The 27,800-nt window shown below is 37.4% G+C and overlaps 1 long non-coding RNA gene across 2 annotated transcripts; it reads left to right on the forward strand.

Annotated features, from left to right (window-relative positions):
• On the forward strand, positions 1-27,650 carry LOC120536226. 2 transcript variants are annotated; one of them, XR_005635070.1, is made up of 3 exons: positions 1-109; positions 313-366; positions 27,106-27,650. It is a non-coding gene; the product is annotated as an uncharacterized LOC120536226 (long non-coding RNA). The 2 variants fall into 2 exon arrangements; XR_005635071.1 differs by having other exon boundaries at positions 27,111-27,650.
• Positions 27,651-27,800: the final 150 nt, after the last annotated feature.

The raw sequence follows: 27,800 nt of genomic DNA on the forward strand, positions 1-27,800 counted from the left end.
AATTTGTCTGCACTGCTACAATGCTTTTTTGGCTGAGATATCATACAGAACGGGAAATTTCACAGTCACTGTTAATTATGTCATTTTCCAACGAGCCTGCCTTGAAAACGTAAGTGAGTTTGTGATTGTTTTGGCTCTAGGTAATTGTGTTTACAGGTTATTGTCCATTTCAGTGATTTTTACACTTAGAATGTTATGCCCAAAAATATCATATGTCAGAAAATATAAAAATTAAATGCAGTGCTGTTGTGAAAGTGAGGTATACAGAGATTATTAGGAAACATTTCAATTTTTGTATTCTGTTTGACATAGGACTTTCCAAGTGCTGCCCGCATCCAGCCATTTACAGTTCCATTATGCACATTGGTAAGGAGGTGCTGTAATTAACATGCTCAGGTTTGTAGAAAAGTTTATCTTCAGGGTGCTGAGCCTCTGCCCCATGATGCTTGATTTTGTAAGGTTTGTTTAAAAAAAAAAGGTGAAGTTACAGTTGGTGCTGCTTTGAATTTAAGCTTTGATTTTCCATATTAATGGAAGGCTAAACACTGCTATATACTTTTCCAATTAGAGTTTCAATTATTCTAATGTAAAAACAGACATTAATAAAGAAGCACATGCAGTAGTGACTACTTATATGCTTGGCCTCCTGGCCTCCTCCTCATTTTGCTGTCTGTTTTCTCAGACAGACAGATGCCACCTATTGCTCCGATTTCATCCAGAGAGGCCTTGTTTTCTTTGCTAGAAGTAGAAATTGATAAATGCCAAAACAAAAAAAAAAGAGGAGAATTCACCAAGGTGATAGAAGAATAAAGAACCCATCTTGTTTACTTGAAGAACTTCAACTCCTGTATCACCCTCTATTCTATCATGATATAAGATCACCTAACATGAAAGCTACCAAATAATAACATCTTAGGTTATTTTCTATATGGCAGATTGGAAGAAATGTTAAAACCATTCATACAACTGTTACCTGTAACCTCTTACCTGTCTCACTGTCCATGCTTGACCCTGTGTAATTAATCCAAGGGACCTCAAAGGCAGTTGCTTCTTTGACTAAGGCTGTCTTTACTTTCACTACTTTATGTCAACCTGGTTTAACACTAAAACACGCCTTCATAATTGCATACTTGTGTGCCCTTAAGGGGCTGCAGTTAGACAACGAATGAACAATCAAAACCTCTTGGTGACACTAGTAGCAGTTGCCACCAACACTTAAAACTGATACTTATTTGCACCAAAACTAATAGTAAATATAAAGCTATAAAGTATTATATTCCTTGGGTGGGTTAAGTTTTCATTCAGTTTAATTAGCAACAGCAAGATGCAGATGAAACTTTCATAGATGGTTCAGTTCTGTGGTCCCAAATTATATATCTATAATAGAAATATGAAAGGAAAAAGAGGGAGCTCTTCAAAATGTCTAGCAGTTGAGAGAGAGCTTCATTAACTGTACTTTTTAGTTTTTAAAAGTAATAGCAGATAAAGGCTCTTTGCAAGTATCCATTTTTACCAGGCAGTAACTGAATTCTTTGCAAAAAAAGTGTCAGAAAAATAGCAACTGAGAGGAAACTCAATGAAAGTCTCCATAGCAAAGAGAACTCTTGAAAAAAGATGTAATAAAATGGTAGACACTCTCTCCCTTCTTTCTTGCCCAAAATTAACACAAATAAAATACATGCCTTACTTGTTTTAACACTAGAATTCCTGAAGTAAGTAAACTCGTAATCCTGGCCAACCTTAAATCCCTCTGCACCTCTCCATCAGTGTCTTTTGTTTTGTAAATGCGTCAATCAGCATAAGCAGAAAGCAGCCTGCTGCCCCATCTCAAGTGTCTGCTTTACAGGTGCCGGTCATAAAATTAGAATATCATGAAAAAGCTGATTTATTTCAGTAATTCCATTCAAAAAGTGAAACTTGTATATTAGATTCATTCATTACACACAGACTTATGTATTTCAAATGTTTATTTCTTTTAATTTTCATACTTTTAACTGACAACTAATGAAAGTCCCAAATTCAGTATCTCAGAAAATTGGAATATTGTGAAAAGGTTCAATATTGAAGACACCTGGGGCCTCATGTATAACGCCGTGCGTAGAACTCGCACTATAACATGGCGTAAGCACAAAAGCCGAAATGTGCTTACGCACAGAAAAATCCAGATGCAGGAATCTGTGCGTACTCCAACTTCCATGTTCTTCCGCTACATAAATCCCGATCAGCGTGAAAACTAACGCTCGTGCACGCGCATTATTTAACGCCCCAAATCCTCCCAGAATTACGCCTATTTGAATATGCAAATCAATATAAATCGCCCTTAAGCGCAGCCTTCTGTGAAAAGACAGTGGGAAAAGCACGGGGAAAATATAAGAATTTCAGCGAATACCAAGTGGAGGCAAAGGAAAAACATACTATTTGTTCAAATAAACCGTGGTATAATCAACAAAATGAAGTTGATTGAGTGACATAGCGTGTTGGAGAAACTTGAAAGCTCACATTCACAAAATCGCACAGTGCCGGAAATAAAAAAGAAGTCACATATCAAAGTTGCCGTGAAAAGAAGAGTTGTAAGCCCACTGTCTGAGTGTCATATGAAAGTTTATTAGGGTACAGAGAAAAAAGGCACACAGTGGGGAAAAAGCACGAAATGTCAACTTTAATCTCGAATTTTCCACTTTAATCACGTAGTTTATTTTGTCAATTAGTAGAACATTATAAACTTCATCTTAAAATCGTTTAATTAACCAGTTTCTCAAAATTACATCGTAATTAAAGTAGCACGTTAAATGCTTTGTTTTGTATTTGATCTTCTACTGTATGTGATCTATGTGTGTGAATCACTACTTGCTTCTTAAACTGGCTCTCTTCCTCCAACTGGACACAGAGTCCATTACATTTGTGATATTACAGCTCTCTGAATAACTAAAATACTGAGATGTATACGTGATGTCATTTTCATGATGATAGGAGCTAAAGCACATTATTAAACATGTGTTTCATGAGCCTCGTGCTCATGACAAGCATTTATCTTTTGTCGAAATTTGTCGCTGCGCTTTTAGCTGTGTTGTTATTTTCTCTTTCTGTTTTATATTCAATATATATTGGCGTAGCGCCCAAGAGTCCTTGCTTTTCTTTCCCCAAGTAACCGATCGCCATACAATCAGCTCTGTAATAGCGTTAAGCCATCTGTAAGCTTAGCCGATTCTTCAAAACGCTTAAAGAACATTGAAATATCTTCGTAGTACATGTTTAATTATTCTATCCTTCACGACACTCCCAGTGAAGAATATAGATTATTTAAATGAAGTTAAAGTTTTATGTGTATAATTTAACAAACATATTTTGCTGCATTTCACCTTAAAAATGATATCGTCATCATATGTAAATACGCTTTATAAAGTGGCTCAGGTTGTGAGATATTATAACTGTAGTGCAAGTTTACAGTGGGGTGATTGTACTTATAAGTACAAACTGTTCTACAAGGAGCAATTGATTGAGTGCATTTAAAGTTCTTGGGATTAAACTGTTTTGAACCGCGAGGTCCGTACAGGAAAGGCTTTAAAACATTTTGCAGTGGCTGAGACAGCGTGTCCTTAAAGCTGTATACCGATAATTCTCTTTCCGATCAGCTGCTGCTGTGATTCACACTCAGATACAGTGATATAAATATTCCGAGTCGTGCAGTGAGAGAAATATGGAAAAAGATGATCCGCTGTGGCAACTCCTAACGGGAGGAGCTAAAAGAAGAAGAAGAAGAAGAAGAAAAAGAAGTGAGAGTAACAACGCTAAAGCAGTTATGGTATTTGGAATACTATGGCTGTTCCCTGGACCATTATATTGTTACGAGTTAATTACAATCAGATGCATTACACTAATAAACAATATGCGGCTAGTTTCTGTGTATTTATAAAGCCACGTCATGAAAATAATGAGTAATCACACAAGAACAGTACCATTGCTTTGACGCTGGGTGCCGCCAGTTTGCAAAACCGCGGAGAACTTGCGTACGACAAGGCATGAGGTACCATGGAAAAGTGCGTGGCTTTACGCCAAGTGTAGGTTTTATACATCGCGATTTGAACGTGGAAAAGTTCTTACGCAACATTTCTGTGCGTACACACCGTTTATACATGAGGCCCCTGGTGCCACACTCTAATCAGCTAATTAACTCAAAACACCTGCAAAAGCCTTTAAATGGTCTCTCAGTCTAGTTCTGTAGGGTACACAATCATGGGGAAGACTGCTGAATTGACAGTTGTCCAAAAGATGACCATTGACACCCTGCACGAGGAGGGCAAGGCACAAAAGGTCATTGCTAAAGAGGCTGACTGTTCACAGAGCTCTGTGTCCAAGCACATTAATAGAGAAGCAAAGGAAAGGACAAGATGTGGTAGAAAAAAAGTGTACAAGCAATAGGGATAACCGCACCCTGGAGAGGATTGTGAAACAAAACCCATTCAAAACTGTGGGGGAGATTCACAAAGAGTGGACTGCAGCTGGAGTCAGTGCTTCAAGAACCACCATGCACAGATGTATGCAAGAAATGGGTTTCAGCTGTCACATTCCTTGTGTCAAGCCACTCTTGAACAAGAGACAGCATCAGAAGCGTCTTGCCTGGGCTAAAGACAAAAAGGACTGGACTGCTGCTGAGTGGTCCAAAGTTATGTTCTCTGATGAAAGTAAATTTTGTATTTCCTTTGGAAATCAAGGTCCCAGAATCTGGAGGAAGAGTGGAGAGGCACAGAATCCACGTTGATTGAGGTCCAGTGTAAAGTTTCCACAGTCAGTGATGGCTTGGGGTGCCATGTTCAGGTGCTGGTGTTTGTCCATTGTTTTCTGAGGTTCAAGGTCAACGCAGCCGTCTACCAGGAAGTTTTAGAGCACTTCATGCTTCCTGCTGCTGACAAACTTTATGGAGATGCAGATTTCATTTTCCAACAGGACCTGGCACCTGCACAAAGTGCCAAAACTACCAGTACCTGGTTTAAGGACCATGGTATCCTTGTTTTTGATTGGCCAGCAAACTCGCCTGACCTTAACCCCATAGAAAATCTATGGGGTATTGTGAAAAGGAAGATGCAATACACCAGACCCAACAATTCAGAAGCGCTAAAGGCCACTATCAGAGCAACATGGGCTCTCATAACACCTGAGCAGTGCCACAGACTGATCGACTCCATGCCACGCCGCATTGCTGCAGTAATCCAAGCCAAAGGAGCACCAACTAAATATTGAGTGCTGCACATGCTCATACTTTTCATGTTCATACCTTTCAGTTGGCCAGCATTTCTAAAAATCCTTTTTTTGCATTGGTCTTAATTTATATTCTAATTTTCGAGATACTGAATTTGGGACTTTCATTAGTTGTCAGTTATAATCATCAAAATTAAAAGAAATAAACATTTGAAATACATCAGTCTGTGTGTAATGAATGAATCTAATATACAAGTTTCACTTTTTGAATAGAATTACTCAAATAAATCAACTTTGTCATAACATTCTAATTTTATGACAGGCACCTGTAGGTATGTGTTCAGCATTTCTTGCATTTCTCGCATTTCTCGCATTTCCTTTCATCTTACATTTACCCAGATCTTTGTAGACAGTGAACACACATGAAATGCATGTATTACGAATAACGATATACTGTATTATTTACCCTATACATCTCCAGATCTCACACACAGATAAGGAGTCCTGGATTGAGTTCGGAGAACTTTTTGCCTGAGCTGAGCTCTATCAAGGTGGGAGATGGGACAGCAGGCTGCTTTCTGCTTGTGTTGATCGACGCATTTACAAAACAAAAGCCGCTGATGGAGAGGTGCAAAGGGATTTAAGGATGGGTCGGGATTAAGAGTTTTTTCGTAGGCTTCAAGAATTCTAGTGTTAATCTCTGTTAATGGAGTGCTCAGGTATTTTACAGTTTCTCAAAACACACAAAAATGATACTAAATCATTATCAATAAGCTCAAGCTTGTTTTCTATGTGAGTTAAAAATTACACAATCTATGCCCTGCTTCACCTTTTAGCTTTCCTAGAATACACTCCCTTCCTCTTCAGCTTGTTTAGACTTTCAGGATAAGGCATGTTGTCTCTGATCAGTCAGCCAAATACTGTATGTTAAAGTATCTTCTAAACATCCACAGTCAAACAGACCAGATAGTAAATATATATTGAAATAACTGACACAAATGCATTATTACCATTAGCAATTGATATAAACACATTTGTTTTTTTTTTTTTTTTTTTTAGCAAAAAGGAATTGTATTTTTAAACAGTTTGAGACAAACCACTATTCATAGTACACAAGTGTGGGCATTCAGGCCAGAGAGTAAGAAGAGCCATGGTGGATTGAAGGCTAAACATATGATTTTATCCTTAGAAAGTAGGAAGACAGCAAGATAAGGCCACTGCTGTTTTTTATTTATTTATTTATTTATTTATGGGAGGAAACTGGAGTAGTTGGAGGAAACCCACTCAGCCACTGAGAGAACATACAAACACTATCTGGGATGTGAACCTCTGTCTCCTGCAAGGCAGCATTATTTTCAGTGCTGTATCATGCTACTCGTGATTCATTTATAGCAGGTCAAAATCTAAAGAACATTTGTGTTGACAATAACCACCACCTATGCGTAAGAGGCAATGTCCTCTTAAGGGCTATCATATAACTCTATTTGTAGTCAGAAGATTTGTTATGGTATGTGACAAGAGTGAAGGGTTAATTAAATATGCATGATTCAAATAAAAATGCAGAAGTGTCATTTTGTAAGTACAATAAGAAAGCAGTGCACTGTCCAATTTCACAGCTTGCATAATGCGAGTTTTTAGTTACCTTTCACAACAAATTCAATTAGGAAGAACAGAGAATGAATTAGAAGTTTTGCTTTGTTACAATAAACCAATGAAATCATTTCCTTATTATGTGAATTTATTTCTGAATTTTTTTTTTTTTTTTAATTTGCTGTGTATTCCAAGGTCTTCATTTATCCTTAAATATAAGCAACTTGCTAAAGCAAATAAAGCCTAAGGAAATTGTGCAAAAAGGCTTGAGGGCAGAGACAGGCCCAGCAGCTAATAGCACCAGTAGGGAATGAATGAAATAGATTTTCATCAAGTTTACCAGAACTTTTGATCCACTCACAATCCCTTCATGCAATTTTCAAAATGTATACCTTATAGCTGAGATTATATAATATCAAAGTTTGAGTCCTAGCTGTTTTCATATTAGGTTTGTGACCCTTGATACTACTTTATTCAAGATGTATTTCAGAACAGATCGCCAGGGGTTCCAGGTTTTTTTTTTTTTACTCTGTATACCTCATTTCAAACGACAGATAGATTTTCATTTATTACTTTCATATTTACAGCAATAAAAGTGAAAATGTGCCACAGTCAAAAACATGTGTAAAGTTAAACAGTACAAATAAATTCTTTCCCCTGGGTAATGACAATACCTATATTTAAAAAAAAATAAAAACAGCATTTATTTGTGTACTCTTTTTATTAAGTAACTAACATGAATGGAAAAAATTAATAGCATATTGATATGCACCTACATTTTATGTAATACCTTTCATAGCGAACTTTATTGCTAAGCAGTAAATTCATTTTAAAAAGAAAATGAATGAAACAATGCTTTACAAGTAGATGATAGCAGCTAAAGACCAGTCTGGGTATTTCTGCAGAACAGCATTAATTTTTGCCACATGCAGTATCAGTGACTCCTGCACTTAGGGACTGAATGCTATTAAATGCCTGGCATATACTGTATACATACTTGTACATATATATGTATTAAAAAAGTGACATAGTTTAAGCTATGGGGACTCCTGCATTACAAAATCAAGTGACAAGATCTGAACAAATGTCATAAGCATCCATTTTGCTTATCCAGGGCAGGGTCATGGTACAGCTGTATATAGCCTATACCAGCAAACATTGGATGGATGCAGAAAGGAGGAACAAGCCATGGAACGGACACCAGTACATCAAAAGGCAAATACATCCACACACACTCACAAACTATTGGTCCAGTTTAGCAATGGCAATCCACCAAAGTTTAGTTAGGTTGAAGTTGTATTGTGATACAGTACAGATGTTTTAACACAGGGAGGAAGGCTGTCATTCCTGCATCATAGCCACATTCTACATGTTCTCCCCCTGTATTTGTGGATTGATTGCCATTACAGTCTGAGAATTTAATAACTCAGAAATATTTTGCTCAGTTCTTTTATTACCATATCAGCAGTAAGAGTGACTATTCATGCATTAAAATAACAATAATAAATAATAACAAAAATAAATAAATAATAATAACAACAACAATAAGAATAGGTTTGTGGTGCTTCAGTCTGTTGTATTGCAGGCTCCCTGCCAATCATCACTTTTTGAGTTTTGTTTTTTTTGATAATACATCTGCAAGACAAGCCATTAAAAGGATGCTTGGCTCTTTCAAAAGAATCTAAGCCATTTATTAATTATACAATGCAGTGTTCAGATGTATTGTTATTGCCATAACTCGGCCCACAATGGCCTCTGAAAGCAAAGATCAGCAAGCATACCCTTACCTCAAGAAAACAGTACCAATAATCTGTGATAAAAAAATATATACAGTATATTTCTAGTTTCCTTCAATTGTTACAACATTCGGAAGGCATGTTTTCTTAAACTGAAACCTTTGCTGCTTCAGAATGGTAGTATTTGGTAAGCTTTAAGGCTTTTTTAGTCATCTATGGATCTGAGTACTCTTCAGTCCCAGTATAAGTGGCAAATTAATATATACCATGACTGTGAAGAAATAAGTTTAACTTGAAAAATGCCAAACTTATCCTTTGATGTGGCTCTATGCACTGAAACAGATTAATCTTAACTTTCCTAAATTGCTTATACTGTGAAGTTTATGTGGCCAGGAAATACCTAGTCCAGAGAGCTACCCTGTCATTTTCGTAAGTTTTATTTTTTTTTTACCATAACCTAACAGGGTTTATTAACAACATATCGAGTAATAAAATATATACCGGTTACCTCATCATCACCATTATAGCACCCATATGTATTATTTAACTCTGCAAGAAAAAAAATCCATATGTTAGAGCTCAGTTGGACAATTTATTTTCAAACAGTTAAGATTCAAATATGGCCTAATAATCAAATTATCGATAAAATGAGGCTATTTTCATCATTATATTACTTACTCTTCACTAGTTTCACTAAGTGATATCCAATTTAAAAACAAGTTTGATAAACCATTAATATGCAATCCTAATTCTATGTGCTATATCTATATAAACTCTACATTTCTAATATTTCTATAATGCGAACATGAAAAGCACAACATACAGTGGATTTAGAAAGTATTCAGACCCTTTCATGTCTTTCATAATTTGCTGTCTTGCAGCCTTGAGCTAAAATCATTTAAAATCATTTTTACACCCACATCAAGCAACACTCAATATTCCAGAATGACAAAGAAAAAAACTTAGTTTTAGCACTTTTGACTTTGGGAATGACACAACAAGCTTCACTTATCTAAATCTGGAGATGTTCTACCTTTTTCTCTGAAGATCCTCACAAGTTCTGTCAGGCTGGATGGAGATCATCAGTGGGCAGCTATTTTCAGGTCTCCCAAGAGAAGATTGAAAGGGTTTGAGTCCATGTTTCACTGGGCAACTCAAGCATATTCCCAGAGTTGTCCCTAAGCTTCTCCTGTGTTGTCTTTGCTTTACACTTAGGGTCATTGTCCTGTTGGGCGGTGAACCTTCAGCCCAGTCCTTCTCCCACTATTACTCACTTTAAGTGGGCAGCAAACTTTAGAGAAAAAGTCGTGGTTGTTCCAAATTTCTTCCATGTCTTCTTAGAAACCTTGAATGCTGAAGAAGCTTTATGTGGCCTTTCCCAGATCTGCACCTCGACACAATCATGATTGTAAGATCTGCAGGAAATTCTTTTGACCTCATGACTAGGTTTTTGGTTTCATTCACATTGTCAGCTGTAGGATCATATTTATACAGGTGTGTGTCTTTACTAACATGTCCAGTCAATTGAATTGACCATAGGTGGACACCAAACAAGGTGTAGAATCAACTGAATGATGATCAATAGGATGGGATGAACCCCAGCTGGATTTCAAGTGTCACTGCAAAGGTTCTGAATACTTTTGCAAAGATTTCTAAAAAATATTTTCACTCTGTTGTTCTAGGGTATTGAGTGTTGCTTGATGTGGGAAAAAAAATATATGATTTTAACAAAAGGCTGCAATATAAGACAATGTGAACAAAATAAAGGGGTCTGAATAATTTCTGAAACTACTTTATATATTAAAAGAACGTAATTGTTAGGAGTATTGTTTTTAATATAACTGTCAGAAACATAAATAAAATGTCTTGATGTTTCATGGTTTTCAACTAATTGTATTAATTACAAATAAAAAGACAGAAACTCACTTAATAAAACTTCTGAAAAGTAAACAGCCTACAAGTTCTATAACTAAAATAAATATAGGCAGCTTGCAATCATAATTTATTTTATTGTGAGTTAAAATTACTTAAATGCCAGAAATCTATTGGCATTAGGTATTTATAAATCAGCACCAATTTAACATTCAAAGAATTTATGTTGCAGAGAAAGCTTTGTATTGAAGTGTCACTTTGCTTCTTTTCTTTATATTCTGCCACCCCAATAGCTTTATAGGTTGCTTTCTAACAATCAAAATTCCTCATCCAACACCAATCTACAGCACATTCTGCCTGACAGTGCTTTTATATCTCCTTGTAAACATTAAATGACCTAACATTCACAATTACCAACAATTTTCTAACCCACAATAAGATATTGTCTTCCATTGAATCCCATTCTTACTGTGCCTTTAACCTTCAGCATTTCAGTAAATTGAACAATTTTGCAGATCTTTCATCACCCTGCACCTTTACCATAATTGCCATATACGATTGCAGACTTTATCATATTCAATGATTTTCTCACTGCCGTTTTTGAAAAACCTTTTAAGCACCAACTCTTTAAGAGTTCATTTAAATAGTGTATGTTTCGAATGCACCAAAATTGAAATATCTGTCTTTAGCATATAGCAGAAGGTTTCAGTTGGATTCATGCCATTTTAGAGAAAGAATCTGTTGTCTTTTTGTCTTCCATTTGATGAATACAATATGCCAAACTCCACACACATTTGGCAGGTATTAATGATATCATTGATAATAGTGGACTTTATTTCAATAGAGTCTTTCATTAAAAAAAAATGTTAAAGCAGTTAGTGCAGCAAAACAAAAAAACTGAGAAAAACGGAACTTGAATTAAAGCAGAATGGGGTCAAAATAAATTGAAAGTTAAAATCATACAGAAAAATGGATTATATTTTTAAAATAAACACGTAGTTTAAGATAATATAAAGAAGATTGAGTAATTTTATTAAAATTACTGAATATGATATCTTTATTTTCCACAACATAACAAGGTGCTACAAAAAGCAATATTACTTTTCAACTATTTGTTTGTACAAGCCACCAAATATAAAAAGTTACATTACAGTCAATGATCTTGCTTTATACATCTCTTACAATGCAATTACTATTAAACATTTAATTTGTGAATCTCTAAATAATACTTTTTAGCATAGGAAGTACTGCTAAAAAGTGCTTCACAAATAACTCAACTAGTGTAGATGAACAGCTACATTGTTTCAAATATGAATAAAAATGAATGTGTTTTTTTAGAAAATATTCTTAGTGTCATAACTTTGCAGGTCTTGATGTGAGCACTATACATATTTACTTGTTGTCTATTATGTGGACACCTTACTCTTCTTTAAAAATATCTAAAATGCCCGGACATCTTCATATTGGGATGTGAAGAAGTACTTGATTGCACCTTACTTGACAGGTGAGCTTTGTATTAAGTGACTGCATCAATTATTTCTCATAATTACACAAACAGCACATAAAAGTTAAATTCACATTTGCTATATTGCAAGTAAAGAGACATTTTCTGGCACTTAGGTTATGAATCATGTTGTTTTTAAGAAGCTAATAAAAAGATGTTGGGAAGTGATGTTTAGTATTATGATTTTGTTTGTCACTTTGAACATTTTTACTTAGTTTTACCTAACAGTCAAAAAATGAAACATGCTGACCCAGCTCCATTTCAGTTCATAAGGGTTTCTTAGGGTTAATGCGATGTTTGTGACATCTGACCTTGAAGAAACATTTCACAGTTAGAAAATTTTAAAAAATAGCTTTATTCATGGACTCAAATGCAATCCCAGTATCATTTTCCATTTTTTGAGCATGCAACAGAAATTTACAGGAGTTCCAGATTTGTCACCTTTTCTTTTTTTTTTTTTGTTACTGAACTTTTTTTTACTAGTTTCTAATCTTATTTATGATTAGAATTAATCTGGCTTCTGGGAAGTCACTAATAGTAGCCACTAGAAAATGGGTATATGGATTTAAAAATTTTAAAGTGGCGAGGCTGAAATCACTCAGAATGACTGTTTCAAAATGAAAGAGAGAGACACAGAGAGACAGAGTGAGAGAGAGAGACAGAGAGAGAGAGAGAGAGCCAGAGAAAAAGAGAGACAGACGGAGAGACACAGGTTGGGAGTATGTGCTGATAGTGCATTGCCACACCCACCACACAATGAACCACCTGGTTTGGCTTTCAAATGAGAGAACAGGGAAATTTGTCACAATGGGATGATATCAAGATGAATGGAATTGATATTCACCGCATTACGGATTATACAAACTTTTATGTTGACACTATAGTAACCTTAGAGACAGTTTGTTGCTTTCCAAACAACAAACCCTGGATTACTAAGGAGCTGAAAGGTCTCCTGAATAAGATAAAGAGAGCATTCAAATCCAGTGACAAATAAACTCTGAACGATGCACAGCAGAGTGAAGGAAGGAATTGTACAAAGCTAAAACAGAAAACAAACTTACACTATATAGCATGAACGATGTCTCAAATGAACTGGGCAAAATTACTGGACTCAAGCAATCCTTGGCTCAGGTGCTAGAAGGGGATGTGGGCAAAGCTAACACCATGAACCACTTTTTTTTTTAATAGATTTTCCCTCCCACTGCCACCTTCTTCTAAAGGCTTCCTTACTATATCGACAGCTTCTGCCACATCTACTGGAATGTCTAGTGACAAGTCCACCTTTGACCATCAGGATGGGCTGTCCATAACTTAAGACCAAGTAAGGAACTGGGAAAGCTACACACAGGAAATGCTGCAGGACCAAATGGAGTCAGTACTTGTGTTCTTGAGGCCTGTGCTGACTAACTTTTGTGATGCCCTCTGTCACCTGATCATTTTGCCCCTAAGACTTCTGGAAAGTGCTGATACTGTGGAAAACATCCTTATTGCTCCTATTTCAAAGAAGGCAGGTGCCTCTTCATCTAATGATTACAGACCAGTGGCCTTTATTTCTCACATCATGAAGACCTTTGACAAACTGGTCCTGGATTAAGAGTTCTCTTGTGGTAGATCACCTGGACGTACTGCAGTTTGCCTATTGGACAAAGATTGGAAAGGAAGAGAAAGATCTATCTGCTCAACTAGGCATATTCTCCCTTGGACAAAGCTGGCAGCACTGTGAGGATTGTGTTTTTTTGATTTCTCTAGTGCCTTCAATAACATTCAGCCATCCCTGTCAAGGAGTAAGCTCAGAGGTGCATGAGCTTCTGGTGTCCTGACTGCAGTTTGTGAGACTCAAGGACTGTGTTTCTGATAAGGATGTGAGCAACACTGGAGCACCACAAGGAATAGTCCTTTCTCCTTTTCTCTTCATTCTGTACACTTCAAACTATAAATATAACACCAGGTCATGTCACTTACAGAACTTCTCCAATGATTTTGCACGTATTTGGTTAAAAGAGAGAATAGGAGTCAGGTGGAGAACTTTGTTTCTTGGTGTAAAGAGAATAGTCTGCACTTTAATATCAGCAAAACCAAGGAACTGGTTATAGACTTTCACTGCACCAAACAGCGTGTATGTCTGGTCACTGTTCAGGGAGTAGATGTAGAGGTGGTGCACTTCTACAACTACTTGGTGGTCCACATCAATGACAGGTTGGGCTGGTCTCGAAACACAGACAAACTATATAATAAGGGGCAGAGCAGGCACTTCTTACTTAGGGGACTGTGTTCCTTTAATGCAGCAAGTGGCATCCTACACATCTTCTATAACTCTGTGATTGCCCGCGCAATTTTCTATGCTGGGGTGTGCTGGACTGGTAACATCACTTCAAGAGAGGCTCATCGAATTAACAAGCTAATTAAAAGGTCATGCACTCTGGACACCATGGAGGTAATAGCAAAGGAGAAAAATAAAACAAAATTGAGTGCCATTATGAACAATGCTGCTCATCCTCTCTCTGAATAGCTAATACTGTGTACTTTCAACCAATGAATTATTCGGCAGGGGTGTGTCAAGGAATGCTACGGGGCTCCTTTAAACCTTCAGCAATGCACCTGTTTAATGCCACACTGTGACTCTGACAGCCAAGTCAGACGTTTTCCTTTCTTTATTTTCAGTCATTCTTGTGTGTGGTCAGATGATAGTGTGTATGTACATATATTTATTTATCTCTATATTTATGTATTTATTAATTTAAAGAGCTTCTGTTGAAAGCCACATTTCCCCCTTGGGACAAAAAAGCTCTATCTGTCTATTAAGAATTTTACAGTAGTACAATGTAATTACAGCATGGTACTCTGACCACACCTCTGAGAACAGGAAGGCCCTCATCAAAATCTCTCAGAGAAATATTGGCGCTCAGCTACCATCATTGGAAGATATCTTCACTACACGCTGCAGCAGAAAATCATATAACATCTGTATAGATCCAACCCACCCAGCCATAGCATTTTTACTCCTCTGTTCTCTGGAAGGTGCCTCAGAGCCCTGCATGCCCACACTACCAAGCTGAAGAACAACATTTACCCCAAAGAAATTGGTCTATTAAATGCACAGTGATCACTGCTCCTTCCTATCACAGGAACATCACTGATTGAACTGAACTTCTGCATCAACCACACAGTCACACACGTACATGACCGATGTAGAACTCATGACCATTATATTGACTGTAATCCTCACTGTGACATAATTTATTATTCATCTATTTACTGTATACTTACATGCTTACCTTTACTCTTTATATTTGAAACAGCTAATAGTAACTGTACTTCTCACAGTTTAATATTTACTTAATTTATTGTCTACTCCTATACACTTTTATCCAATGCATCTATAGGCTTGCTCCAAAATTTAAATTTTTTAATTTTTTTAATTATTTTTAATTATTTTTTTAGCTTTATTGGATCTAGGCTAAGTGACTTGTTTTTCTCGTCATACACATTTCATTGTATATTGACCCTGTGTTAACCTATATATGACAAATAAACCTAAACCAAACCAAACCACACAATTTCATTGTATTGTACAGTGACAATAAAGGTATCTTGCATCATGCATCTTACTTTCCAGAATATACCAAAATGAATTTATACATTTCTTGCAAAATGAATTAGTATTTAGAAATTAGGCTGAGAACATATGCACATTGTAAATGATTGATTGGATAGTTAAATCTAACAGAGACTATGTAATATTACTTGTGCCCATCAGATTTAATAGCTACAGTTTTGTACATTTTAGTGTACAGTGTAACATGAAGGCACTACATTGGCTTTTTTTCTATCATGTTTTGCGATGGAGTGCACTGCGAAACTGTTTTTTTCATCCATGCTTTAACTTTGTGTGTGTTGTATATGAAAACAATGCACTGTTCAGAAGCTGTCTGTCACTAGTTGCATTTACTACTGTAGATAATAAGAATTGCAGATTCCTCCATTTCACTACCACTCTAAGCTGATGTCATATTTTTACCTATGAAATGCTGGGGTTGAGGGATGCAACAACAAAAAAAAATAATAAAGCAAGTTTTATCTTCTCAACATAAAAGTGCCGTTAACTACTTTTAACTCCAGGGTGCAATGATCCAGCAGGGTGAATAAATGGCTTTCTTTAATGCCTACTAGATCATTCATGTCATGTTTGAGTGGCACAATTTACAGACCCAATGGCTACATAAAATCTTGATCAGAAACAAAACTGGGCTTATAACAAGGTAGTCTTATTCAACATATTAATTTTAAATACCTACAGATAAATCAGAATATAGAATCAAAGAAAACAGTACTCATAATCCACAGTGACAAAGTGTATATGTGCCATTGTCATTGCAGGCTACAACAGAAAACACTTTTGTCTGCAATGATCAGCAAGCTTACAGAACAGACAAAAGGCCATTGAGCATTAAATGGGTTGACATCTGTACAGACAAAAAGAATCAAGTTCCAGTGGCAGTGAAGCACACACCTGTATAGAAAGGATGGAGACAAAGCAGATTTCCACAGACACATGAATTCTTCAGCACCTCATTAAGTTAGCTTTATATGTTAGGATTAAAGAAACTACTGTTTTTACCGTTTCGTTAAATTCCATTCTTCTGCTATTTTTGAGAAAAAAGCATCTCAAATGCCCTGCTCCAGAGAGAGTCTCTGTCTATTTGCAACCAGTAAATACGTTCAGTAACAAAAAGAAAAATGGTGACAAATGTGGAACTCCTGATATTATTATACATTGATTCACTGAGACAAAGCCTTGCAGTTGTATACAATAAAAGACCATAAGGAATGATTATGCTTAGCTGATAGAGAACTGCAAGCTGGAAAAGTTAATTTATAAAATAATAAAAAAAATACCCAGTTTGGGACAGTGAGAAAATACACGTTTTTCACAATGGCAGTATGATGCCTGATGCTTTGGAGGCCACCGCAACTGCGGCATAAGGCTTCTCCTTCAGTCTCTTAAGAGAAGAAATCAGTGACATGAGGAAAAGGGCCATTTATAGAGTGTACTGTAGACTGGGATGAGCAGGCAGGATTCAAGTAATCGGAAAAAAGTAAAATGAAATATATTGCATTAATGTCCAAAATCAGGTAGAGCTATCAAAAGCGCTAAAATCAGGTAGAGCTATCAAAAGCGCTAAAGAGAGCAGAGTACAAGTAAACAGCCAAAATGCTTACACATACATTTTTGGAACCTCAAAGAGGTTTAGCAAGATCAAATGTGCACATTGCTAGACTAAAGACCTCTAGATACACTCACTCTGGGTTTCAGTGCCCTTCCTATCATGTGACTAAAACAAAAATAATCAAAATGAGGGACTAAGGGTGAAACCAAACCTACTTGTGACTAATTTGTAATTTTAAGACAAAGGTTCCTAAAAGCCTTGACACCTGCAAGACCTTCAAAGTAAATTAAAATAATTATGTTAGGCATTTTAGCATTTCATTCTACATACGTCTTAAAAAAAAACAGAGCATCAGAATATGCTGTCATACAATCTGCAAGAGTTAAATATAAAGTAAGAGTGTACAGTATTTGCACAAATAGATGAATTATTTCATGGTCTGTACCACACTTTACTCTTCAATAGCACAGGAATGCTGAACTGGTCTCAAATGGAAATATTAAACAAGTGTCACTTCGAGTTGCTACAGAGTGAAATGGAGTTGATATTAACCTGAATCTGTGCCCTGGTCGTGATAAGGAAGCAACTTGCAATGAAGGCATAGACAGTACAAGATGATCTACCACTGTTACAAATGCACTTGATAGTGGTGGGAGGAAAGTCATTATTACTGGATGAACAGGAAAACCGTTATCAGTTACAGAGAACACAAAAGAAAAATGAATGTTCACAATTCTAAAAGTTTTATACCATTTTGACTTAATTTGAAATATAGGAAAGTGATAGCACAGACAATGCTGACAGAAACTGCTTTTATTAAAAAAAAGGAAAAATACAAAATAGCATTTCCAAAGCAATTTTAGCATATTAGGTGCAAATTCTCAGCTAACTTACTTTGCAACTTTTTCACCATGACTTCTCTTCCATACTACAAAGATGATTCTAATATGTCTATACACAGCTCTATAGGTGAATGTGGATGTGGATGTGTGCTCAAGTGTGTCCTTTTCAGATTTGGTCTGTTTCTGTTCTTATACCAGTAGGGAAAGGACAGACTGCAATATCCAATATCCTGTAACACTCTATTGGAGTCAGTGGGTTCAAAAAGTGCTGAGATCATTTAATAATTCAATCATTTTTATGTGAAGTCATAAAAAGTAATCAAAAAACATAAGAGAATTAATTGATATGCCCTTAACATACAGCAAATAAGAGAATTAATATAACTGTTGCACATTTGAATAAATGGAAACATGCAGGATTTCACCACGCCTACAGAGTGAAAGCATTTTATTGCATGCTGCTTTAAAAATGATTTATGTAAATAGTTATTTATCATTTTAGCTCTTTGTGGAGCATAAAAATTTATATTCTCTGTTCTTTGTCACTTTGGCCAACTAGAATGTGCAGCAGTCAACTCACAGGACAAACACATAATGGATACTGATGTTAAACAATTATTATCTGTTTATTAAATAAGCATGATTTAAATCCATAGTCATGTTTCCTTTAAATAAGAATACTCCAAAGGATTGTTATGTTTCTCTAATGGGATAGTGTTGTTGTTATTGTCACTCAAAACTTGGCACATCAACCCACTTTAAGAAGTAACTAATGAACACTGAATAAATCATTTGCACATGGTATTCCTTCTGTATGGGAAAATGGCCTGCATGTTGTCACATACCAGTGTATATGTTCAATGCCACCATGATGTGCTTATGCTCATTTGCCGCAACATGAAATAACAACACAATAAACAAGATGAAATCATGATGTCAAAAAAAAACAAAAAAAAAAAAAACACCTACACACACACAACAAAATGAAAAAGTACACAGTAAAAAGGAGTTCAAGGGCATATTACTATGTTTAATAACACTGGTCTTGGAGTTTCTAATGAGTTTGCACTCAGTTTGTGTGAGGAACTTTCAGATTTGGGTATGACTGCTGATCCTAATGTGATGTGGGAGACCTTATGTGACAAGACTCTGAAGGTTGCTGAGGGTTGTGTTGGTATTACCGAAGGATGTGTTTCATCTCACAGGGGACCCTAAATATAATTGAGAGGAGTGCACAGCTCAATGGCAACTCTGGTCTGTACCGGGAACTGAGAAGGACGGCTGTGGGAGATCTGAGGGCAGATAAAGAGGAGTTTGTTAGAGGAATCTGTGAGCAAGTGACAAACCATTTGTAGGCTAGAGACCCGCGCCCTGCTTACAGAGGAATTGAAGCATTACGCACATTTGAATCTGTTCCTCAGAGAGTCGCAGTCAGGGCAGCTGATGGAATGGTCCTTACGGGTGACACTGCAGCTGTGACCCGCTGGGCTGGCTACTTTGAGCAGTTGTTCAAAGCCGATCCTCTGGCTAGGACGTTGGATATCTCTTAGTCCACGGTTCTTGAGGCTGATCCTCCAATTAGCTGTGAACCACCCAATCTCGCTGAGATTGCACAGATGATGAACCAGCTGAGGGGAGGAAAGGCTGCAGGGATCTGTGGTATCCGGGGTGAACTTCTCCAGGCTGGTGGTAATGCTGTCCTCCTGGCATTGCAAGCAATCTTTGTTTCCATTTGGGAGACTGCCATCATCCCAACTGACTGGAAAATGGGACTTGTTGTCCCTATCTGTAAAGGGAAGGGTGGTCGCCTGGATTGCAGCAACTACAGGGGAATAACACTGCTCTCGGTGTCGGCTAAGGTCCTTGCTAGGGTCATCCTCAATAGGATCCATGATCACTTGTTCAACTACCAGTGACCAGAACAGTCTGGTTTTACGCCTAAGAAGTCTACCATTGACCGCATCCTGGCATGGAGGGTTCCTATGGAGCGCAAACACGAATATTTTTTTGTTTGTTTGCGACCTTTGTCGATTTTCTCAAAGCGTTTGACTCAGTTAATCAAGCTGCCCTGTGGGATATACTGAGGATTTGCGAGATCCCCTCGAGGTTGCTGGATATCATGGCCGGCCTGTATGCTGGTACTGTGAATGCTGTGCAGAGTGGAGGCAGGACCACTGCATTTTTCCCAGTTGATCTGGGGTTCGTCAGGGGTGTGTTCTTGCTCCTGCTCTGTTCAATGCTTGTATAAAATGGGTGTTGGGCAAGGTCGTGGGGTCCAGTGGCTGTGGGGCATCTGTTTGTGAAGAAAGGTTCACGGATCTTGACTTTGCTGACGATGCTGTGATCTTTGCTGAGTCAACAGAGGCTCTAATCATAGTGCTCGAGAGACTGAGCAAGGAGTCTGAGTGTCTGAGCTTGTGAATGTCCTGGGAAAAAAAAATAAGATCCAGGCCTTTAATGACCTCTTGGGCACAGCAATCAGCAATGTGTCTGTTTACGGAGAGAGTGTTGACCTTGTTGAGAGATTTACTTACCTTGGCAGTGACATTCATGTCTCTGGTGACTCTTCCTATGAAGTCAGTAGACGGATTGGGAGAGCATGGGGGCGTCATGAGGTCTCTGCACCTGTGTGGTGCCCCCGATAGCTATGCAAAAGGACGAAGGTCTGAGTCTTTAGAGTCCTGGTGCTTCCTGTCTTGCTATATGGTTGTGAGACATGGACGCTATCCAGTGACCTGAGACGAAGACTGGACACCTTTGGTACTGTGTCTCTCCGGAAAATCCTTGGGTACCATTGGTTTGACTTTGTTTCGAATGAGCGGTTGCTCATGGAGTCCCAAATGAGGCTCATTACCTGCATTGTGAGGGAGCGTCAGTTACAGCACTACGGCCATGTGGTGCATTTCCAGGAGGGTGATCTGACCAAAGAGTCGCCCAGATAACACCTGGCTGAGGCAGATAGAGGGTCACTTCCGGAGGGTGGGACTGGACCGCGTGTCTGCCTGGGGGGTTGCAAACCGGGGTCCCAAGTTGTTTCATTGTGTAGTGGGTGCGGCAATGCACTGTACCAGTGTATGCTCCCCAACTTGACTTGACTTGACTTGTGACCATTCAGAGAGTGTTGTGCTCTTCGGGGCCATTTCCACCACAGGAACACTCTCTTTCAAACTGCTGTTTAATTTGGAGGAAGCACACTCTCTATTTGCTTTAAGGTTTCTCTGTGGGGTCAACTGCTTATTAAATGTTCATTTAAAACCACCTACTCACTTGTTCTTGTGTTCTTCCTCCATCCTGTGTCCAGCTCCATCCCAGCCAGTGCACCTGTTTTTCTACTGCTGAATCACACCAAGCAAGATGTCTTTGAGTTCTTTTAATATCAGGAATAAATCTAGAGCAAGACATGCAACAAGGAAGTTGTCTGGATTGCTTAGTGTTCAAATAGAAGCTCCAATACAGAATAAAGCCTTAATACTTGTTCCTCTGAAGGCCGTAATAATAAATAAATTAGGCATAAAACATTAAGGGGTTTTGGGCTGCTTGGTAACTTCCTGATAACTGTGGCTGCTCTTTAGTAAGTCGTTGCACAAAGTTGATGGCCTGTTGTCAGGCAATAGGCCATTTTACAAGGAATAATGCCCAGTATGCTGAAAGCTGTGTTGTGTGATGGTGAATGTGCTGATAGTCACGTACAATGCTGTATTACAGACCCAATCATATTAAATGCAAATACTCTGAAGTAAATTAAGTAAATGAAAGGAGAAGCGAGTCTTGACACAAGCTGCAGTATGAAAGGATCCCTCTTCAAAGAGTAATAAAGATTTCTGTGATGTAGCTTCCTCCTGCCTGGTTTCTGAGGTAGGTAAAAGTTCTGGGTCTCATCTTCCACATGGGCCAATGGAAATGAGTGTGAGTATATGAGTGTTGTAAGAAACATAAACATGGCAAAAAAAAGGCTTGAGGCCTTCACAATTGAGCATAAAGCAGACCAGGACATTTACTACCCAGCTCCAAAGAGGCTTATCACAGATCAGTTAGTCTCAAAAATCTATCTGCAGGCTTCAACGTGACTAAGCCCAATGTGGGGAAAACTGGTTTAACAGTTCAATATAAATCTAAACAGCCTCAAAATGCCTTATAAGGAGAAGAAACCATAAAAACTCCAGCATGTGGTCAAAAGGCAGCAAGGAATAATAATAAAAATTGATATTTTATAAAAGAGCAAAAGCTGGCCAGAAAAGGCCTACAAAAGAGAAATAAGGAGCTGCAAAAAAAGCAATCCTTGAGAAAACAAATCACAAACACAATCCAGAAAACAGAATCCAATAAACTGAGCAAAAAGATCAAAAAACAATATTTAGAAAGCTGCATACTTTAACTCTTTCCAGCAACTTCAGCTGCTAGAGCTCCTGTTTCTCTTGCTTAAATAGTTAGAGTGAGACTCTGGAGTGGTGATGTCAGAGTGGCCCCACCTCTTGGAGACCACCCACATAGAACTGGGAACACTTTAAAGGGCAGTACATAATAATAGACAAAATACATAAAATATGACTCATAATAACACAAACACAAAAAAATAAAATGCATACATTTAGACTTATGCATAACAATAAGGAATCTCTAGGATTGCAGGGCATTCAGTATGGAGTCTGTGCCAGAGTAAAGTGTAATCGCTGATGATCCTGTACTAAATAGTTTCTAAAAATAGGCATATACATAAATAGGCAGCCTAGGCACATACAGTATGGGAATCACATTGAATATAGAGGAAAATATACTTTCATCCTAAATTTCAAATCTTTTCTGTCAAACATGTATACTCTACCACTATCGTTCAATTTTAATACACAGTATCTAAATAAATATTAAGCTCTTAAATAAGAAGACATGACTAAAAAGGGGATAAGAAATAAACCAATCAATAAATGGAGTAATAGTCAAATTTCTTGTTTACTTTCAGCTTTATCTTCACTCACATAATTCAAAACCTTCAAATATGTAAAACATGCAGCAATAATATTTACTGTATGCAGAGTTTTACTGTATGTGTAATTAAATATGATACTATATGATAAATTATTTAATTGCTTTAATTGACACACACTAAGAATTACATTAATTCTAAAACTAAATTACCTTAGATGCTTCATATTTTATCTAACATACTGTGCGCGTTATCAACATTACAAAAAATAAGTCAAAATTTAAAATACAGAAGTTAGCAGAAGAAGTAAACAGTAAATACATACTAAAAAAGGTAAAATGAAACAAATGATATGCAAGAATTCAGTCCACAATGCATGTCTTTCAGAGTTAGAATTAATCAGGTTACACTGATTTATATTCAAAAGGTAAAATGGATACTGTCTGTTTTCCATGTTGTCTAAAATTTGACACAGTTCAGCTTTTTTCTCATGTCACATTATTTCTGGTTCATTACGCCTGATGCAAAGTTGAACAATTGAAAGTTTTAAATTAAAATGATAAGTCTCAGCAAAATCTAGTGGGAACAATGAGACTGTGTTTGACCTGACATAATAGATAGATGGAGAAGTTTTGGTTGACACAGATGCCCATCAAAGGGCCAAATCAAGTGCAACTAAGATTAAAATTGATGCATTGGTTGAGTTGTTGCAACTGAAAACGATCATCTTTATAACCCATAAAACAGAAAGATGAGGCAACAAAACATAAGAAATTAGATGTGAGGTGGGCATCAGCCATATAACACTCTTCAGCATTTTCTGCTCACAAGACGTCCAAAAAATCCAGAAAAAGTTAGTGACTGTCTTTGTGAAGGGTCTTTGTTCTTGTTTTGAACCAGTAACGTATGATTTTTTTATTCCAGTAGTCAAGGCATAACTTTTAAACTTCCAGAAATAAAACTTTGAACAATGTATCTTGTTTATAACCTTCATAAACGTAAATACCCTTTTATCTTCCTATTTTCCAGGGCTGGAGAAATTTAGGTATTCCCAGTGATCAGTTCCACAGCAGTCCAGATATCAATGAATGGTTTAAATATGTTGTCATTGTATGAGAACTCTAGTTTAGATTTTGCTTGTACAACTTTAATGCTTTCTCCTCTCATATAGAGGATTCAGAGTTATAATTTAGCATCGTATGGACTTATAACCACCAAACAGTGTTTGAAAACAGATACTGTAAATCCACCATTCTCCTTTCATATGGGAAAGCTGTAAACTATCATCTTTTCACTTTATATTTTAGTAAAACCTTATGCTTCTTTGCCTCATGTCCATGACATTCTTCTGACATTCAGTTGTATCTCCTTTTTACATTTGGCATATAGATTTCTTCAAACTGCAGTGGCTGCTTTATCTGCTTTTAGCAATGTAACTTGCCTGAATGATTTATTTATGTACAAATTTCACTTTGGTTGTTATTATAACCTGGTTCATCTCAATAACTTGGGAAGGGACAAAAAGGGACTATTTCATCATAGCTGTTCTCCAGCTCAAGGTTGCACACCTAGCAATCATTCCCTATTTCTTTCTTTCAGCTAATCATTTATCCATCTTTTGTGCTTCTGTTTTCAGCTTGCAGTCTTTCATGAGCACTAAATCAAATATAATCTTCAAATCAAGGCAAACATTTTTGCACACTTTCTGTTAGACCACCATATCCATTCTTTCTATAAATAAATCAGGTAAGTCTGACAGGAGCAATCTTCCCAAATGTAACAGTTTCACACAGCACTTGTCACGAGTCTTTCCCTTCTGTGACTGAAATGTCCCAGCCCTCCAGCACAATGGAAAAACAAATGACTTTACTTGCTGAGCTTAAAGATATACCAGTAGCCTAGGAGGCATTATTGATAATCCTAGACACTCAACTATTTAACATATAACTTCAAAGTGACTAACTAAATTGGTAAAATAAAAAATAAAAATAATGGTTTAAGAAACTAAATATATACCTAAAAGATAGAGAGTAATTTACTGTGGAAACTGAGGCATTTTTGAAGCAAGAGAAGGAAAGTTATAAATATTTGGAGAATAGAATATCATCACAGAATACATGTTAAATGGCTAATGCAAGATGAGCAGTTTTGGAGAGCAAGAGAATGGAAATTATTTTTCAAAACTGATTTATATGTTTCAATGTATGGAGAACCCTGCATTCCTGTGTGTAGGATACATCTTCTAGATGCTCAAGGACGCATCATCATGGATGTTCCTGGGGTCGTGGGATGCTTCAGGTCTTTCAGCCTCACCCAGGTCACCCAGCCGGGGTTGATAAAGTCCTGACTTGCATCCCAGCAACAGGAACCCATGAATCAGCCCTGCACTTTGCTTCTCCTGTAATTCCTAGTTGATTGAGGATTTTGCAGAATGAATGTTCTGCAAAACCTCTACAGCCAACCTCTATGGTCACGTAGCACCTTCCAGCCTCTGTCCTGGCACATCTCCACCAGTTTCTGGTATTTTGCCTGTTTTTTCTTGTTTGTTTCTTCCATACGTTCTTCCCAGGGCCCTGTGAGATCCAGCTTAATCAGGTGTTTTGTTGCCTCAGAGATGATAACCACGCCTGGCCTGAGTGATGTCATAACAATACATTGCAGAAACTTCAGCTGTTTATCCAGGTCAACATGTAGCTGCCACACAGGGGCCACAGAGAGAAGACCTGTCCTAATTTTTGGTTGTGGGCAGGTTTTCTCTCCAGTGATAGCAACCTGCCCCAAGGGCCTTTGCTGAGGAGATGTTCTAAGGATGAGGATCACAAAGGACAGAAAGGTGTCTTACATTTGACTCAGATGTGTAAGCTTGTTGGGCTAGGTAGAGCATTGTAAACAGCTTGCTCAAGGACCTGGACATGATAAAAGTCTTCCTGCATGATGTTAGTCCAGGTAATCCTGTGCTGCAGTCCATGATCCCTGTTATCTAAGCCCCACTGTCCTGCTCACCCACTCTTCCTCCATGTCTGCTCGAACCTCTTCCTGGATAACATACCGTCTCTCCTTGCACTGGGCCTTGCCAACCTGCATCTTTGGGAAGTATCCAACGCATGCTCTGCCAACTGTTATGCTGCCCTCCAGCATTTTGCATTAGGCATGATTCTGCCACCTCCACTGCTTTCTCTACCCTATTTTCACCCTGTCCTTACTTCAGTGCCTGCTGATGACACCTGGTCATTGGAGTCCCTACACTGTACAATTTCTTTTGTGTGCGCAGCCATAAACTCTTCTATGAGGCCACCAAATAGAAGCTGCAAGATGTTACTGGTCCCATATAAAGCTGTACTGCTGAGGCTGTGGTGGAAGCCCAGCCACATGCAGAGAAAACCATTGATCTACCTTTCCAGGGAATCAGCTGTTGTTAGTGGAACCACGTAAAATCTAAACTTTGAATCAGCCAGGCAGGTCTGACTTGTTGACCCTGGTGAGCCAGGCTTCGATGTCTCTGTTGACCCTCTGATCAGCGGATGTCTTTTAAACCTGAGTCAAAGAAAAAACTGTATTACGCAGGTTTGCTCATGTATGGATGGATGAGACCTAATTATTGTGTTACATTGAGCAGTAACCATAGACCTAAAAATGATCAATTAGTAAAAGTTGGATGGCAAAACTTTGGCACAATCACAAAACTAGTGCAAAAAGGTGATAGTTTTCTGACTCTTTCATAGAAGATATACAGTTAACATTATCAGCTTTCTAAGTTAATACAGTTTTTGAAACTTGAGTGATCTGAGCTATAATGTAATCTCAGATTTAAATCCATAACCAAAGTCCAGCAGTTGTGTTTTGAACTTGCAGTCCATTGACATTTCAGGAAGGAAGGCAACTGAATTAAAAAAATGCTAAAAAATACACAATACACAGGCAAAGCGAAAAAAAAAAAAAAAAAGAAATCTTAGAATCTAGGTTGATTGTTAAATAGTCTTTTATCATACTTCTTGGCCTTCCTCTTCTAAAGGCTTTGCAATATTGACCAATGCATTTTAAGAGAACACTAGGTTATTATGATGCAATCAATTGTTCATTAGATCTGTCTTTTTGTCTCCCTTTCAAGTGCAGCTTTCAATCTTTTACTTCTGTAAAGGAAGTCTTTTTAATCCCACATTCCAGTATCTTCTGAGTAAAATGGAAAGAGAATATATTTATGTGATTATGTACATCTTGACCTTGCCTGAATGTTCTACCTAATGATGAATTCATTTCTGTTGTCCTTATATGCTAGAACAGCACCACATACAAGAAGAAAGAACAGGAGCTGGTTTCTTCAAAGCCTGACAATGGTGAGAAGGTACTATCGATGAGATGAGCTTGCAAGATTCGTGTGTACAGTATACCTTCACACCACCTAAGGAGCTATTTCTCACTTGCTGCATGTACTGAGATCCCGGAGAAAACAAGAAAGATATAAATAAAGTGTCAACAAAGAGGGTGAAAAAAAGAGGTGCAAGGTGGAGAGTGAACTATACTCAACATAATATGAGTGGGAAATGGATGAGTTTTTAAAGCTGTTTGCTCCAAAGCTAACAAATCCTAAATGATAAAGGTGAAGGTAAATTAATTGTTCAGTTTGTTTCCTTATAGGCTCGTTTCTGCTGTTGCTTATCTAAGAGTGTATAAGCTCAGCATTAAAAAAAGCTACAGTAAGTACATAGTTTCATACATTTAACTTTATTTTATCAGGTGACAAAATAAAGAACATTTTCAAAATGATTTAAATGTACAATTAATTGATAAAACATAATCATGACGGAGCTATACAGCTTTAAGGCCCTAAATGTCAGTTTTTAGTAATTAAAGAAAAACAAATAAACTTATGCTTTTGTGTATAAGTTGTTTTTGAGATCTAGAATGTATCCCATTTGCATTTTGCCATTCATGTGTACTGTCAGAGGTCATTGTACCAGGGCATACCTGACA

The sequence above is a fragment of the Polypterus senegalus genome, chromosome 10 (assembly GCF_016835505.1).
Source record: "Polypterus senegalus isolate Bchr_013 chromosome 10, ASM1683550v1, whole genome shotgun sequence".
NCBI classification, from domain to species: Eukaryota; Metazoa; Chordata; class Cladistia; order Polypteriformes; family Polypteridae; genus Polypterus; species Polypterus senegalus.